We start from the raw sequence: 19963 nt of genomic DNA on the forward strand, positions 1-19963 counted from the left end.
CGCACAGAACTTCCAATTGATTTGTTGCCATTTCATTAAACTCTCATGCAATAATTAGACTGGTATTTATCACCAACTGGGCATTTTAATGAGTGGAACACGAAGAACATGTCAAATTACAGGAACCATGTTGGTTAGTAATAGCAGCCTGATTTTTGCATAAGAGTTTAACGAAATGGTAACAAATCAATTGGATGTTCTGTCCGACAAAGCACATGGGACGTTTTCGTAATTTGACGTTTTAAATTTTTAAACTGTTCCACAATTAAAACTTCCCCTTTTCCAATATTCCGGTACATCAAAGTTTGTCCGACTAGACACCGTTAAGCTACTAACAAATTTTCAGCTTGCTATTAACCCGCGAGTAGTCGCGCGGTGAGATAGAATCTCAATTTTTATCCTTTTTCGCGATAACTTGATGAAAAATTTTGCAATTTTGAAAAAATTTTGTAAGTGCCTCGAGGAAGGGTGTAGTAATGCGTAGGAATTTTTCTTCTTCTTCTTCTTCTTCTTCTTCTTTTTGTGGAATTTATGGCTTTGGGGAGAGCCAATTAGCTTTAACCCGCGAGTAGCCGCGCCGTTAGATAGAATCTCACATTTCATCCTTTTTCGTAATACAGTAAAACCTGTCAGTAACGGCCACTAAAAATGAAAGAACTATTGGCCCATTTAGAAAGGTGGCCGCTATTGCCAGTTTTTGTAGTCTACATATAATTGGTTTGGGAAATTTTTAAACTGGCCGTTAGGACAGGTGGCCGATGTTGGCAGGTGAAGGTTAAGACAGGTTTTTTTAATAAAATTGTTAGAAATACATATTTTCAATATAAAAAGTAGATAAAAATAGTACATAATAAAAATTTGTTTTAAATTCGTATTTTGAGATAGAATCTCACACGCGACTATCGACGTTACAGAAGTGAGCGCGACTACTCCCGGATTAATCAACTTTTTTTTGGTACGCGGTACGCAAATCACATTGAAAATGTTTCTTAACAATTATTGTAATATGGCTATGTTCACACATTAAGTAGCCCGATCAAAGAAAAATCTGACCCCCAAAAAAATAAAGGAAGGATGTAAAGGGAATAGTTAGTTAAGATTGCCTATTATTATATAAGAAAAACTTTACAATTCTACATTCCCTCCATTTTACAAAAAATAGTTTTTGCGAAAAATTAGCTCATTTTTTGAGTTAATTGCGAGAGAATATGTTCATTTTTAACAAAAAAAAAAACATGTTTTTGGACGGTTTTTCGGAGATAACTCCAAAAGTAAGTATTTTATTGAAGAAAAAATATTCTTGGCAAAAATATAGCTTATAAAAAATTGAATAAAGTGGTGTATGCATGAGGTCTGTAGACCCAGTAGAAGCAGAGTTGTAGCTAATGAAAAGTAGGTTCTTCTTCATCAAATTCCAAATCGAATGTTTAAATGTGTAATAACCCAAAAACGGAGCACTTTTCGGGGAAAATTCATTCCAACTTTTTTGAAGTGTTTTTATTTTCGTTTAAAAAAAACTTTTAACATTAAAAGTAAGTGAGTTACGCTCAAAATATTGTTGGTCTCTTTTATTTATTGGTATAAAAAAATCGCGAAAATCACCCTCTAATTGGCATCACAAATAAATTTTATCATTACTACTTGACAAGTTACTTTATGTGTTATTTATGATCTGTAAGTTTCATCGGTTCAAAGTGCTTATTTTTGAAAAAGCTGTACTTAAAATGGCTTAAACCAGTAACTAATCACGAGTTTAGGCAAATTTTGAACAGCCATAGCATAACCAATTTAATCAAAAATATTCAGGAAAGCAAAACAAACATTTTATTACTCTTTGAGATTTTTGGCATTACTAGTAATTTTTAAGCTATTTCCATAGAAAATTCCATTTTTTTCAAAATTATAAAAAAATGTTTTATTTTAAACACATTTTTTTTTAAATGAGCACTTTGAACCAATGAAACTTTTAAATAATATAAACAATACATAAGTAAAATATCTTATGAAGCGGTATCGATTATATTTATTTGGGAAACTAATTAGGGGGTGATTTTCGCGATTGTATTAGCAAAAAATGAAAAAGACCAGAAATATTTTGAGCATAACTTACTTACTTTTAATGTTAAAGTTTTAAAAAAAACTACACCTTTTTTTAAACACCTTAAAAGTTGTAATGAATTTTCCCCTAAAAGAGCTTCGTTTTTGGGATATTTTAAATTGAAATATTCGATTTGGAATTTGACGAAGAAGAACCTACTTTTCTTTAGCTACAACTCTGCTTCTACTGAGTCTACAGACTCAGTTTTTTATAAGCTATATTTTTGCTAAGAATACTTTTTTCGCTAAAATACTTACTTTTTGAGTTATCTGCGAAAAACCGTCCAAAAACATGTTTTTTTTTTGTTAAAAATGGACCTATTCACTCGCAAATAACTCGAAAAATATTAACTTAGTGAAAAAACCCTATAGAACAAAAGTTACTTAGAATTAGTCATTTTATACAATTTCGGACTTATTTTGAATGTATATTTTTTCACCCCCGAGAAAATATTTTTCACCCCGTATTTCCCATTTTTTGTAAAATGGAGGGGATGGAGAATTGTAAACTTTTTCTTATATAATAATAGACAATTTCAACTACCTATTCCCAAATTTTCATCCTTCCTTTACTTTTTTGGAGGTTTTCGTAAAATTTTGTGTTTCCTGATCGGGTTAATAGTCCATTATTTCACGGTTTTTGCTCTAAATTTTAAAGAACCGTTTAGATTGACATGAAATTTGGCATACGTTTAGCTTATATGTCAAAGAAAAAAGGTGATATTGTGCCGATGTGTGCTTTTGCCCTGGGGGTGACTTCCACCCCTTCTTGGGGGTGAAAAAATATATATCCAAAATAAGTCCGGAAAAGAGTAAACTGACTAATTCTAAGTAACTTTTGTTCTATAGAGCTTTTTCGCCAAGTCAACATCTTTCGAGTTATTTGCGAGTGAATATGTTCATTTTTCAACAAAATAACCACATTTTTAGACGGTTTTTCGCAAATAACTCAAAAAGTAAGTATTTTGTCGAAAAAACTGTTCCTGGAAAAACATAGCCTATGAAAAAGTAAAAAAAATGGTGTACGCGTTAGGTCTCTGGATCTCGTAGAACCAGAGTTATAGCCAATGAAAAATAGATTCATATTCACCAAATTTCAAATAGAATATTTCGACGTGAAATATCCAAAAAATTAAGCACTTTTTGTGGAAAACCCATTTTAACATTTTTAAAGTGTTAAAAAAAGCTTTATTTCCGTTTTTACAATAAGTTTCTAGCATTAAATTTAAGCAAGTTACGCTCAAAATAAATTTGGTCCCTTTTGTTTTTGCAAAAAAAAATCGGGAAGACCACCCTCTAATTAGCAATTTAAATGAAATTAATCGTTACCGCTCCACAAATTATTTTACTTATGTTGTATTTATATGATCTGTAAGTTTCAACGGTTCAAAGTGCTTATTTTTGAAAAAATTTGGTTTCAAAATTAAATTTTTAAAAATTTAAATTTTGAAAAATATGCTTTTTTTCAAAATATCTTAAAAATTGTTAGAGATACCAAAAATCTCGAAAAACAAAAAAAGTTAGATTTGCTTCTCCGAATATCATGTATTTTTTGGTTTTCTGTTAGACAAAAATTGATTAAGATCTGGTGTTTCTAAATTTGCATACATTCGTGATCAGTGACTCGTTCAACCCCTTTTAATTACAGCCCTTTCAATAATAAGGACTTTGAATCGATGAAACTTACAGATCATACAAACAATACATACACGAGTCAAGAAACTTGTGAAGTCGTAACGATTAAGTTCATTTAAGATACTAATTAAATATTAGATATTTTCTCGATGTTTTTACCAAAAACAAAAGGGACTAACTTTATTTTGAGCGTAACTTGTTTAATTTTGATGCTAGAATTTTTTTTTATAAAACAAAAATGAAGCTTTTTTTATACACTTTAAATAAGTTTTAACGAGTTTTCCCCGAAATGTGCTTCATTTTTGGTTATTTCAAGTTAAAATATTCCATTTGAAATTTGACGAATATGAACCTATTTTTCATTAGCAATAACTCTGCTTCTACTAGGTGTAGAGACGTGATATATACACTATTTTTTAAATTTTTTACAGGCTATTTTTTGTTAAAAATGTTTTTTTGACAAAATACTTACTATTTGAGTTATTTGCGAAAAACTGTCTAAAAGCGTGGTTATTTTGTTAAAAAAATGAACATATTCACTGCCAAATAACTAGAAAAGTATTGACTTAGTGAAAAAACTCTATAGAACAAAAGTTACTTAAAATTAGCCAATTTATCCATTTCCTGACTTTCTTTGGACGAATATTTTTTCACCTCCAACAGGGGGTGAAAACCATCCCCAGGGCAAAAGCACATATCGGCATAATATCACTTTTTTTCTTTGACTTGTTAGCTATGTGTATGCCAAATTTCATGTAAATCCAAGCGGTTCTTTAAAATTTAGAGGTTTTGCAATATTTTACCGTTAAAGAACGGACTATAAAGCGGCTACATTGAACATAAAACACCCGCAGGTTATACTTAATCAAGAGTGAGATACAGAAAAAAATACGGCATTGTCTTTTCTTAATCCAAATAAAACAGTTATCGGCTGCTGTTTTAAAAAATAAATAACTAATTAAATAACTGTAAAGTCAAGAAACAAAAAAAAAACAATAAAAATGCCTACAAGCTAAACGGAACGTCTTCTAATAACGAAAGAGAAAAGAGAAATAACCGGTTTATGTTTATAAAGCCATTTAATCAGGATTCGCCGCCATCATTTCATTTATATTAATACCAACGGAGGTAATTTATTGAGAACATTGGGAAAATATCTGTAGAATTAAGAATGAATTTATTAAGCAGGAACACGCTAATGTTTTGGCGCAGGCAAAAATTTATGTTTTATTTAAGGAGTGGAATAGCACGATAAATGTTACAAATGACCTACTTAATCTGCAGAAAAGTTGATTATCGATTTTTTAAGTAGATTATTTAAGCAGTGGAGGTATATTTTGCTATCAAAATTACTCGTTAATTCTTACCTAAATGTACTTTTTCTTTACCTTTTTCTACGACCGTTTAATAACATGCTCATTATTCGCTATTTTTCATAGATAATAGCACCCATTACTGTACCCGTGAGTAATAATTCATTACTCACGGGCTGGAGTTACTCACGGGTAATTACTCACGGGCTGAAGTTAGATTCAAGTAGCGCATGCCACTTTTAATATTAATTGTATATAAACTGCAAATAAAATTACTTAAACTTGTTTATTTAATACAATAATTATTGTAATTTATACCAATAATTAACTTTGAAAAATTTTTAAATGAATTTTAACTGTAACAATATCAGTATATTTTTTACGTTTATATCTTTTTTACTAAAAATTTTGACGTTTATCATTTAATTTAGTGACAGTGCCATTAGCGCATTTTGTTTATGTTAATTGGAATTTATAACTAATATTGTGTTTGTTTTTCATGTTATATTGTGTTAAATATGTTATAACATATTATGTATAGTTATATTATTATATTATAATATATACCTAGTTAAATGTAAATATACATTATAACTATATATGAAATACGTCCATCGACAACAGCCATTTATTAGACTCACTGACAGTAGGTACAAATTTAAGCTTATAATTTTTCGAAAACAAATAGAACTTATATTGACTATTTCTATTTAGTTGTATTTTTACAATAAATAAGAATTTAGTAATAGTAGGCAACCAATTTTTCAGCCACGTACTAGAAGTAAATAGCATTTAGGTATTTTTGTAAATTATTATAATTTAAATCTAAAGTAGTTGATAATTAATTTTTTTACTAATTAAAATAAAAAAAAGGTCGTAGAAAAAGTATAGTATTCTACTCGCATGTAATGGCTATTACTCACTCTGATGAATTACGACACTCGCCTACGGCTCGTGTCGCAAACTTCATCATCGTGAGTAATAGCCATCATTACATGCTTGTTGAATAATATACTACACGCGCTGGCGTATTTTCTAGGCCAGATATAATACTAATTCTACTGTAAACGTATTTTTCTACGACCGTTTAATAACGTGCATATTATTCGCTATATTTTTTAATAGATAATAGCACCCATTACTTTACCCGTGAGTAATAATTATTCAAAAAAACTCTAACAAGAAGTAAAACCACTTCTATGTAAATTGGTATATTTGTTAAAACTTAAAAATCCCAATGGATTGAATAAAAATGTCCAATTCAGAACGTTTTCAGACCTATCGGTCCATCATCAGTGAATCTACAATAAAATAAGTAATCCCACTATTAGAATTGAAAGATGGTTGAAATTTTTAAAAGCTAAAAATGTGGTTAGATTACTTACGTGCATACTTGCTAAATAGCCCCAGAACCAAACAATGGTTGAATTTAAAATTCAATTTACATTATTTAAAAATAATATTAAACAGGCTAAACGCCGATGTTACAGGATATTGCCTATGGGAACATGGTGAAACCCTACCAAAACCTCAATCAACCATCTCAGGCCAACTTTGACTATAAAGTGACACTAATGTCTAAGGAACTGTTTGAAGTGACATTGACAGTAGAGAAAAAGGTAGTCGATTTTCAATGTTAATTAACCAAAAGGTCATGACCCACAACAAATGATAAAGATTTTAATATCTGAAAATGTCTAACATTTTAAATCTATTGGTTATTGAAAAGAAATTGTGATATACAAAATTAATTTAGAATATAAGATTATTTATATTGACTGTATACCATAACATTAGATTGATCAAATTGATAGAAAGAAAGTAAGATGCTGTCAATAAAGATAAAAAGATAAAAATAGATGAAGGTGAGAAAAGAGAAAAATCAGTATTAGTTGGAAAGTTATTGTACAAAATGAATAAATTGGTAGGCAATTTAATCTAGTCTATATTGTATTGGTGGTTGTATATGTAAAAGGAAAATATTGTTATTTAAAAATGCAAATTTTTGTAAATAATGGATTTGAGTTAGGATACAGTCAAATAATTAAAAGTGTGTAATATGTGAATGAAAAAGAATTGTAATTATTATGAGATGGTTTATTTTTTAATTTTATTTCAAAAGTTTTGAGAGAATTCTTGTGACAAAGTGTTGGTATGGGAAATTAGAGATAAAGTAATGTATGATTATAGCTGTTAAGTCCAGTTGATACAAGAATGAAATTAAAATGAAAATAATATTGAAAGTGTACTGAATAAAATAAAACCAAAGTAAGAAAAAGAATATTGATATAATTTAATTGTAATGATAATGGATCTGAATGTGAGAACTGAAATCAAGTGAATGGATGTTAGTTGGAGAGGTAAAAGTTTTCTTGGAAAAAGTCAAAGACAAAAAGCAGAGGGCTGTGGTGTAAGGTATAAAGACAAGAATTTTAAGGGAAAGAGAGGGATAAAGAAAAGATGAGGTGTGGAATTAAACTGAACGAAGTAATGAAATGAAAAAGAAGTAAAAAGATGGTAGGGTGAATTAATGAGGTGATGGTTAATAGGGTTCAATAGTTAATAATGTTATTCGGGTAAAGGAGTTTGGAAACAGTGAAGGAAAGAGGAAATTTTTGAAAAAGGAGAGAGAGTAAGTTGAAAGAGAAAGAATAGGATAAAAAGAGGAAGTTGAAAAAATAGGAATTATGAGAATAATTGGCGGTGAATGGGGACAAAGTTGCGGTTAAGGGATGTTTGTCTATTGACACAGTTGGGACTCTTCTTCATGTCCTTGCCAATCTCCAAATCTTCGTATAAGTCTAAACGGAGTGTATTGTTTTGTTGAATATTGTGTATCAACTGGACACCTTCAGGAATCTTAAGTTCATGTTTATTGACTTTTAAATGGTGTGAAAAGGCAGAAGTGGTATCTCTCTTGCTGTGTTCAGCAGATCGGGTAGAAAGGGATCTGTAAGTTCTGCCGATGTAGGTGGCATCACAATCTGAACAAGAGAGTCTGTATACCCCACTCCGGTTCATATAATGGATAGGATCTTTGGTATTAGTTAAACTTTTGCTGAGAGTGTTATTAACTTTGAAAGATATTTTTATGTTGTCACAAGAATTTGAAATGATATGTTTGACTCTTTCAGATAATTTGGAGTTATTGAATGGTAAGGAGGCATAGATGGGAGTAGTTGTGGATGATGTAGAGAAAGCGGATTGTTGTAGTAATTTGTACAAATCACTACAATTACAAACATACACTACAATTTGTACAAATTACTACAACAATCCGCTTTCTCTACATCATCCACAACTACTCCCATCTATGCCTCCTTACCATTCAATAACTCCAAATTATCTGAAAGAGTCAAACATATCATTTCAAATTCTTGTGACAACATAAAAATATCTTTCAAAGTTAATAACACTCTCAGCAAAAGTTTAACTAATACCAAAGATCCTATCCATTATATGAACCGGAGTGGGGTATACAGACTCTCTTGTTCAGATTGTGATGCCACCTACATCGGCAGAACTTACAGATCCCTTTCTACCCGATCTGCTGAACACAGCAAGAGAGATACCACTTCTGCCTTTTCACACCATTTAAAAGTCAATAAACATGAACTTAAGATTCCTGAAGGTGTCCAGTTGATACACAATATTCAACAAAACAATACACTCCGTTTAGACTTATACGAAGATTTGGAGATTGGCAAGGACATGAAGAAGAGTCCCAACTGTGTCAATAGACAAACATCCCTTAACCGCAACTTTGTCCCCATTCACCGCCAATTATTCTCATAATTCCTATTTTTTCAACTTCCTCTTTTTATCCTATTCTTTCTCTTTCAACTTACTCTCTCTCCTTTTTCAAAATTTCCTCTTTCCTTCACTGTTTCCAAACTCCTTTACCCGAATAACATTATTAACTATTGAACCCTATTAACCATCACCTCATTAATTCACCCTACCATCTTTTTACTTCTTTTTCATTTCATTACTTCGTTCAGTTTAATTCCACACCTCATCTTTTCTTTATCCCTCTCTTTCCCTTAAAATTCTTGTCTTTATACCTTACACCACAGCCCTCTGCTTTTTGTCTTTGACTTTTTCCAAGAAAACTTTTACCTCTCCAACTAACATCCATTCACTTGATTTCAGTTCTCACATTCAGATCCATTATCATTACAATTAAATTATATCAATATTCTTTTTCTTACTTTGGTTTTATTTTATTCAGTACACTTTCAATATTATTTTCATTTTAATTTCATTCTTGTATCAACTGGACTTAACAGCTATAATCATACATTACTTTATCTCTAATTTCCCATACCAACACTTTGTCACAAGAATTCTCTCAAAACTTTTGAAATAAAATTAGAAAATAAACCATCTCATAATAATTACAATTCTTTTTCATTCACATATTACACACTTTTAATTATTTGACTGTATCCTAACTCAAATCCATTATTTACAAAAATTTGCATTTTTAAATAACAATATTTTCCTTTTACATATACAACCACCAATACAATATAGACTAGATTAAATTGCCTACCAATTTATTCATTTTGTACAATAACTTTCCAACTAATACTGATTTTTCTCTTTTCTCACCTTCATCTATTTTTATCTTTTTATCTTTATTGACAGCATCTTACTTTCTTTCTATCAATTTGATCAATCTAATGTTATGGTATACAGTCAATATAAATAATCTTATATTCTAAATTAATTTTGTATATCACAATTTCTTTTCAATAACCAATAGATTTAAAATGTTAGACATTTTCAGATATTAAAATCTTTATCATTTGTTGTGGGTCATGACCTTTTGGTTAATTAACATTGAAAATCGACTACCTTTTTCTCTACTGTCAATGTCACTTCAAACAGTTCCTTAGACATTAGTGTCACTTTATAGTCAAAGTTGGCCTGAGATGGTTGATTGAGGTTTTGGTAGGGTTTCACCATGTTCCCATAGGCAATATCCTGTAACATCGGCGTTTAGCCTGTTTAATATTATTTTTAAATAATGTAAATTGAATTTTAAATTCAACCATTGTTTGGTTCTGGGGCTATTTAGCAAGTATGCACGTAAGTAATCTAACCACATTTTTAGCTTTTAAAAATTTCAACCATCTTTCAATTCTAATAGTGGGATTACTTATTTTATTGTAGATTCACTGATGATGGACCGATAGGTCTGAAAACGTTCTGAATTGGACATTTTTATTCAATCCATTGGGATTTTTAAGTTTTAACAAATATACCAATTTACATAGAAGTGGTTTTACTTCTTGTTAGAGTTTTTTAACTATATGGTATACAGCCAACCTAGGGAACCTCCCTTTTAGGTTAATAATTATTCATTACTCAAGGGCCGAAGTTACTCACGGGTCATTACTCACGGGTTGAAGATAGATTCAATTGACGCATGCCACTTTTAATATTATTCGTATATAACTGCAAATAAAATTACTTAAAATTGTTTATTTAATACAATAATTATTGTAATTTATATCAATATGCTTTTTCTCATGAGGATCTTTCAGTGCGTCACAGTTTTTCGATTTCTTTCTAACGCGTTAAATTGCATGTGACAGAAAAAAACGTACATCGGTGATTACATTTCGTCGGTGACATTTATAAAATTTATTCTAGTTGTCAATAGATTAGTGAGGCCGATATGTGAAACAATTGCACATTTAACGATACAAGCATATAATTTGGACCACATATACTAAACATACAGTGAGCATGTAAAGGTTGGAATAAATTCATTTTCCCGAGAATGGACAATTTTGGAAAAAAATCCCGAAATAGGTCGATTTTTGTTGGTAAATTACGACTTTTTGGCATATATATCATACTAGAGACGTCACCCATTTAGGCGTGATGACGTCATCGATGATTTTTTTAAATGAGAATAGTGGTCGTGTCACAGCTCATTTGAAAGGAAATTTAATTCTCTATTTAGTAATATAAACAATAACATAATTATTTATACAGGGTGTCCAAAAAATTTTTTTTGAATTAAATTTATTGACATAAAAAAGAATCTGTGTAATTTATTTAATTCAAAATATATTTTACTGCTATCAGAAAACAGGAAAAAATGTTTATTTGACAAATAAAAAATATTGTTTTTTGCAAATTCAATATTAAAGCAGCCACCCACCTGACTCTTGACAATTTGAGCATTTAATTTAAGCGAAAAGCAATTCTTGTTTTTATGTCAAAAAATTTAATTCAAAAAATTTTTTTTTCGACATCCTGTACAAATAATTATGTTAATGTTTATACAGTAAAACTTGTGTTAACGGCCACCTGCCAATATCGGCCACCTGTCCTGACGGCCGGTTTAAAAATTTCCCAAACCAATTATATGTAGACTACATAAACTGGCAATAGCGGCCATCTTTCTATATCGGCCAACAGTTCATTTTTAGTGGCCGTTATTGAGAGGTTTTACTGTACTACTGAATATAGAATTGAATTACCTTTCAAATGAGCTATAACACGACCCCGATTCTCATTTAAAAAAATCATCGATGACGTCATCACGCCCAAATGGGTGACGTCACTAGTATGATATATATGCCAAAAAGTCGTAATTTAAAAATAAAAATTGACCTGTTTCGGGATTTTTTTCCATGAAAATGAGGCATTTTCAAAATTGAAACCGTGCAAAAATGTTCCCGACTCTTGATACGCATTGGTAATTGTTGATGATACTGATGGTCGAGCACAACTTTCAGCAATCATTCCCGATGTTGGCGAATCATGAGGGTTTAAAATTTTTTGAGCATTATTGTTCTTATTTCTGATTGAATCCTCTATATATCCTTCGGCAACCGTGCTTGATTTCCAGCCCCCATGTCGTTTGAGGCATTCTAGATTTTGCTACGTTTGAAGAAAAAATAGTATACTTTATTCGGCAAAGAAGCGACTTTTCTTGACTTGCCCTCTATTACGCGCCTCACTTCGTTCGGCGCGTAATATCGGGCGCGTCAAGAAAAGTCATGCTTCTCCGCCTCATAAAGTAATATACTATTTCTACGACCGTTTAATAACATACTCATTAGTCGCTATACTTTTTAATAGATAATAGCACCCATTACTTTACCCGTGAGTAATAATTATTCATTACTCAAGGGCCGAAGTTACTCACGGGTCATTACTCACAGGCTGAAGATATATTCAATTGACGCATGCCACTTTTAAAATTAATCGTATATAAACTGCAAATAAAATTACTTAAAGTTGTTTTTCTACGACCGTTTAATAATGTGCTCATGATTCCCTATTTTTGAATAGATAATGACACCCATTACTTTACCCGTGAGTAATATTTCATTACTCACGGGCTGAAGTTACACAGGGGTCATTACTCACGGGTTGAAGTTAGATTCAAGTGGTGTATGGCACTTTTAATGTACTTATTATTAACAAATAAAATTACTTAAACTTGTTTATTTAATAAAATAATCATTGTAATTTATAAATATCATCAATTAACTTCGAAAAATGTTTAAAGGATTTTAAACTGTAACAATGCGTCAGTACATATATATTTTTAGTCAGTACATTTTTTACTTCTAAATTTCAACATTTGACATTTTAAGATTGACGTTATTAAAAGGTAAACAAACAATGCGTAGGTACTAATTCCGTAAAAGGGTTTACGGACATGAAATTTATATTAATGAATTATGTGTCTTACTGTTGATTATACAATAGATTTTTAGGGGGACCAAATATGTAATTGCCTTAAAATATGTCATATTTTTAAAAACCACCACCATTATATACCATGCATGACATTAATGACAACTACTGTTTCGTAAGCTCCAGAAAGGTAATTCTAACAGTGTTGCCATAGTTATATAAAATATGTTTCCTATGAAAAATAAAATCATTTGATTTTAAAAAATAATGTTAGTAGTTGATAATTATATTTTTTTACTAATCCAACTAAAAAAAAGTCATAGAAAAAGTATAGTATTCTACTCGCATGTAATGGCTATTACTCACTCTGATGAATTACTTCATTATCGTGAGTAATAGCCATCATTACATGCTCGTTGAATAATATACTCTTATTTAATACAATAATTATTGTAATTTATATCAATAGTTAACTTCGAAAAAATTTTAAAGGAATTTTAAATGTAACAATGTCAGTATATTTTTACGTTTATCTTGTTTACTAAAAATTTTGACGTTTACCATTTATTTTAGTGACAGTGACATTAGCGTATTTTGTTTGTATTAATTAAAATTAATAACTAATATCTATTGTGTTCCTTCTTTAAGTTGTATTGTGTTAAATACGTTATAAAATATTATATATAGTTATATTATTACCTATATTATATATAGTTAAATGTAAATATACATAAAACTTTATGAATGAAATACGTCCGCCGATAATAGAAATTTCTTATTTATCAGATTCATTGGCAGTAGGTACAAATTTATGCATATAATTTTTCGGAAAAAAATAGAACTTGGATTGACTATTTTCTGTTGTATTTTTAAAATAGGTACATAAGAATTTTTGGTAAAAGTAGGCAACCAATTATTCAGCCACGTACTAGGCGTAAATAGCATTTAGGTATTTTTGTAAATTATTATAATTTGAAGCTCGGGTAGTTGATAATTATATTTTTTACTAATTAAAATAAAAAAAGTCGTAGAAAAAGTACAGTATTCTACTCGAATGTAATGGTTACTACTCACTCTCATGAATTACGACACTCGCCTACGGCTCCTGTCGCAAACTTCATCATCGTGAGTAATACCCATCATTACATGCTCGTTGAATAATATACTATAAAAAATTGAATCTTTGACCTTACTTATCTATCTAACGTATAACTGGAATGTGCTTTACAATTATTGGTTTTAATTTCTTTAGAATCGGCGCACTGAGAAATTCGTAATTACCAATGTATTATTTGTTGTTTCCGGTGGTGCACAAAATACGCCCCGATTGTAGTAATATAAGTATATCTTTCAATTGTTTTTTTAGTCATTATGGCACAAAATATGTATTTCTTTATATACACTACTTTTTCTAATGTAAAAAATGACATTTAAAAAAATAATTTTAAAAATTTTATTGGTCAAGGCATCAGATTCCAGTTAAAAATCCCAATTGGCTTACTGATAAGGTTGTTCTGAAGCTACTTCCATGTGGCATTTTTCTAATCAACCATTCTAAATGGGAAATAAGCTAAAATTTTACTAAAAAAAATGATTTGATTAACGTTTCGACGTCCAAATCGGATTCCGTTGTCAAAATACAAAATATTAATAAATAAAAAAAAAAGGTTGCTTAGTAAAAATTCTTCTAATAATTTATTTAATCTGACTCATTTATATCGGCAATTTAGACATATATTATACATTTTAAAGTAGAACACTTTAAAATGATATTGCCAATATTTATGAGTTGCGTTCCTGGGACGACTTTACGGAAAGATAGTTAATTCGATTACACGAAATCAACCCCAACATATTTTTGTAGCTTATGGACAATCATAGAGATTAGTTTCTTCCTAGAACTTCTAGTTTTAATACAAAAAGAGATAAGGTAGTTGAAAAGAGATTTTTTTTTGTGCATGCTCCAATCTTTTTGTTCAACTTAAAATAACAGGGAAATAGTCCATTTTAGGGGTATAATGCTACCGATACCTTTTGTAGTGTTTAAAAAGAATTTAAAATGAACACTTAAATGTGGATTATATTCAAACTAAGCGAGATAATATGGTGAAATAAAAAATTGATGACTAATATATTTTAAGGAAAAATGGGGAGTATATTTAACGCCTCATCCACCAGAATTTAAATGCATCGTTTTCCTTCTACAATACCTTTTACTATAGTGTTATTTCTATTTATTTGTCCTATTTATTTGGTTATATTTTGTTAACTGGCCTACTTCTATCCAACCATGCTTGGTCTCGTCGACCTCAGTAGTTACTTACATAAAGGTTATTGCTATTCAACATTATTTCAGACATTGTCTCGCCTCAACAGAAAGGATGCGCAAAAGGTTCCATGGGTTGCAAAGAACAACTTATCATCGACTCAGTCATTTCTAATCAAGCATATTCCAAAAAGAGGAACCTATTTACTGCCTTCATTGATTAAAAGAAGGCCTTTGATTCAGTGCCGCATGAATGGCTTATAGATATATTGAGAATATATAAAGTGGATGATAATATAGTGACCTTTTTACAGCATATAATGACAGAGTGGAAGACTAGATTTCACCTTCAAATACCTGGTGAAAATAACATCGAAACTGAAAATATCGCAATCAGCCGGGGCTTTTTCCAAGGAGATTCGTTAAGTCCACTGTGGTTCTGTCTAGCTATGAACCCACTGTCTAAGCTATTGAACTCCACTGACGCAGGTTTTAGCATCAAAAATAACAACAATGTGGTGGCGAAGCTTAATCATCTGTTGTATATGGATGATTTGAAATTAATGGCTTCCACTCGAAACCAACTAGATGAGATGCTAAGAACTGTAGAATCCTTTTCAAATGACATTAGTATGCACTTCGGACTAGACAAGTGCCGTGTTTTAAATATATTCAAAGGAAAAGTACAGCCCGGAGGATTTGATATGCAAAATGGCCAGAACATCGAGGCCATGGGCGAAAACGATATGTACAAATAACTTGGAGTAAAGCAGGCGCGGAAAATTGACCATAAGCAAATGAAAACTGAGATAACTACTGAGTTTATACGAAGGGTAAAACAGCTGCTTCGTTCACACCTTAACAGTAGAAATTTTTTTAAGGCACTAAACACCTACGCATGTTCCGCGCTTAGCTATTCGTTTGGCATTGTTAAGTGGACAAAAACGGACATAGAGAATCTTCAGCGGAAAGTAAGAACACACCTCACAAAGGCACAAAAACACCATCCTAAAAGTGCAGTAGAAAGAAAAACATTACCACGGAATCTAGGAGGAAGAGGACTTATGGATATAGGTGAGCAATTAGATAAACAAATTGTTAATTTAAGAAATTATTTTCAGTTGCAAGCTGAGACATCTACTCTACATCGCGCTATTTGCGCAGTAGATGACACAACACCGATCAAACTGAGGGAACCAGAAATGCCCATAAACCACCTCACTAAAGACGAAAAAATGCGCACCTGGATGGGTAAATCTCTGCACGGGCGACATCCCAATGAGGTCAGCCAAGAATATGTCGACAATACAGCGTCTTACTATTGGTTGACATCAGGAAAGATGTTCCCTGAAACGGAGGGTTCATTACTGGCCATTCAGGATCAGGTTATACCAACCAGAAATTACCTGAAATATATCATTAAAGACCCTCAGGTTCAAAACGAGAGATGCCGATATGGATGTCAAGCCCAAGAAACCATCCAACATCTTACAGGGGGCTGCCAGGCATTTGCTGCAACTGAATACAAGGAACGGCATGACGCAGTGGAAAAAGTCCTTCATCAAGAGATAGCTATCAAGCTGGGACTTCTCCAAACGGACCATCTCCCGTATTATCAATACGTCCCTGAGAGTATCCTTGAGGATGGCAACTACAAGCTATACTGGGACCGCACTGTGCTCACAGACCAAACAGTGGCACATAATAGACCAGATCTCGTACTAGTTAATAAATTAACAAGACCAACAACACTAATTGGTGTGGCGATACCCAACAACAATAATCTACGTAGTAAATTTACTGAAAAGATCGCCAAGTACAGAGATCTGGAAATTCAAATACGAAGGCAATGGAGAATGCAAAGTACCCAGACGATACCGATTATTATGTCTACTACTGGAGTCATTCCGAAGACCCTCCTCGAAAGCATCAAAAAGCTGGGTCTGAATGAAAATCTTTATAAGACCATGCAGAAAGCGGTACTACTCGCGACGGCCAGAAGTGTACGAAAATTTTTGGGAGATACACCTGCATACCAAGTCACCTAGGGCTCGATAACACGGAAAGAGTCCCACCAGAGCTCAATCCTTTTGATACCGTAGGTATCTGGGATGAGTCAATTTTTCCCTTAGAGGGAGTGTGAGCCGTATGGCTAAATCTGGATGAAGTTAAACAGAAATAGTCAATTGCAAAATTTAAATAAATTTCAAATTGCATAGTCTACCTAGTAATTAATAAGTTTAAAAGTTAAGCTGCGCATATGACACCCAAATATAGATAAAAAAAAATAATAAAAATAATACTTGTGCAAAGAGAACTGTAATTTCTTAGTTATTGATTAAGAAAATCTTCTACTGAATAATATGGTATTTCAGATAGGTAGGCTTTTGTCAGTTTGCGGAATTTGGGGAAAGATGCTGCAGATTTAAGTTGTAGAGGGAGATGGTTGTAAAGTTTTTTGCGGAATATAATATAGATTTATTTACTAATTCAGAGGCCGGGGTCGGCAAATAGACGTCAAAGGTAGAATTTCTCGTGAAGTAGTCATGATTAGGTCTTGGTGGAAAGACATGTAGATGTTTATGAATTAAGCAAACAGTTTCTAAAATATAAAAAGATGGAATAGTTAAAATTCCGAAATATTTTTATAATATTACCTCCTTTTTGTATTAAAACTAGAAGATTTATGAAGAAATGAATCTCTTTGATATTTGATAAGCTACAAAGGTGTTTTATATAATTTTTTTTTCGTTAGATACATAATTTTTAAAGTATTTGCAAAAAAACATCTGAAAAGGTTATAGTTTCAATTAAAATGGCAAATTTTCAACCACGAGTAACTCAAAAAGTATTGAGTTTTCAAAAAATAATTATAGACAAGGTTTTGCTTAGAATTGGGTTGTCTAGACATTTTCGTGGTTCTTTTGACCAAAAAGGTGTCCAAAACCCCCAACCCCCGAAAACCCCCCAGAACCCCCAAAATAAATCGCACATCGGCATAGGGTAGACTTTGAATTGAGAGGTATGTACAGGCTATTACCCAAAATTTCATTAAAACCCATGAAGTAGGATAGCATTCGGAGGTAATAACCTGATTTTCCTCTCATAGACTGGCGTAATAAGGTTTAGGAAAAGAAGATGGAGGTAGCAGAAATGAAAATATTACGGTGGATGCTGGGCAAGACTAGAAGTGATAGAGGATAAAACACGACGGACAGAAAGAATGGTGAAGGATAATAAGGGACACCGACCCCTGGAAAAGGAAAAACAGAGGAAAAAGAAGAAGATTATTTTATTTAAAAGTTCTCCAAAAAAATCTTTTTCAGTATTTTTTCCTTTGCTGTTAAATCTTAATTGGATGTAGTATACAGAATTTCTTAATATGTTACTTTAACTCATCTTTTTTTTTCTAAAATATGTATGTACTATTTTCATTATAAGACGTTTTTTTTTCGAACCTTTCTTTTAAACAAAAATAAGTTACCATACTACATCATTATCATCAAAATTTTATTGTGTTCCATTTTTTACCATTGAAAATAAATTCCTAATACTAAACATAATTGCTACTTAATGCTCTGAAGCAATTACCATTTCATCCCTTTTGTGGCGAAATTTTACGGCCCCATTTATATTTATGATCTCAATGAAAATATATTACTGGAAATATTTTAATTGAAATCCTTAATTATGTATAGCAATTAACTTTTGTGAGCATAGTCATCTCGTTAATCACGATAATGTCAGCTGACAACATGACGAATAGTGCACGGCCCGTTTTCAGTCCCTGACCCAAGCGTAATCTTATTTTCTAGTGAAAACATAAAAGAAAGCAATTGTTGGGGCTGTGAAAATCCAGATAAGGTTTATGTTGCTACTTTTTCAACAGTTGCTGCTGGCGACTGCGAAATATATATTATTCAAGGTGGTTTAATGGTTAAAATTGTTATGGCTGTTTATTATTTTTAAATATGGAGTTATAAAAACTGTGTTGGAGAAAAACGAATCTTGTAACAAGATTAAGAAATAATCACTAGGAGCGCTTAAAAAAAAGGAACAAGGATAAACAAAGCGAATAGACTGGCAGGATGCCTTACTAACACTATTTGGCGAAACCGACTTATTAACACTGTGAAGAAATCAAGAGAACTGGATAGGTCACGTGACTCGAATGATAGTTAACAGATTATCAATCCGGATACTCGAATGAAGGACCAACAGACGATGTCTACCGAAGCAGTGGTCGTCCACCAACATGTTGGACTGATGATCGAAAACGTTGTCATAGGAATTGGAGGCAAGAGGTACAAGATCGAAACGGATGGAAAATTGTGAGGGAGATCTATGTCCATCAGTGGACAAGTAAAGATTGAATAATGAAATCAAGAATTTATCCTCACAAAAGTATATATACAAAGTGCGAGGAACAACTAACCAGAACACAATTCTGTGTTCAGAAACACAAAGCTGTTTTTGCTGTACAAGTGCTACTTCAGAGATGCAGGAATATAAATTGTGATATATACGTATGCTTGATAGATTACCAGAAAGAATTTGACCGAGTAAAACATGACAAATGAATAACTCTAATGCAAGAGATTGGAATTGAAAACAAATATCTGAGAATTATCAGTAGTCGAGGAAATGAAGCATTTTGGCTCGCAATTTTTTCGTCCAGCATGGATTTACTTGAAATTTTCAAGAAAGGTAGGTCATAGTCCAAGGATCATTTTCTATATCATGCTGCTGTACGCTAAAACCTTGGGGGTAGTTGCCACCCCATCTCGGGGGTGGGAATTTTTTATTACATTTTAACCATATAAATCGATGTAAAAATTAATTTTAAGAAAATTATGTTTTTTACATTTTCTTCGTAAAACTAATATTTTTCGAGTTATTCCTGGTTGAAAGTAACAGCTTTTCGACGGAAAAATCGACTTTTTTAGAGGGATTTTTGAGAATATCACGAAAAATATGCATTTAA

The sequence above is a fragment of the Diabrotica virgifera genome, chromosome 4 (genome assembly GCF_917563875.1).
Source record: "Diabrotica virgifera virgifera chromosome 4, PGI_DIABVI_V3a".
Classification (NCBI taxonomy): domain Eukaryota; kingdom Metazoa; phylum Arthropoda; class Insecta; order Coleoptera; family Chrysomelidae; genus Diabrotica; species Diabrotica virgifera.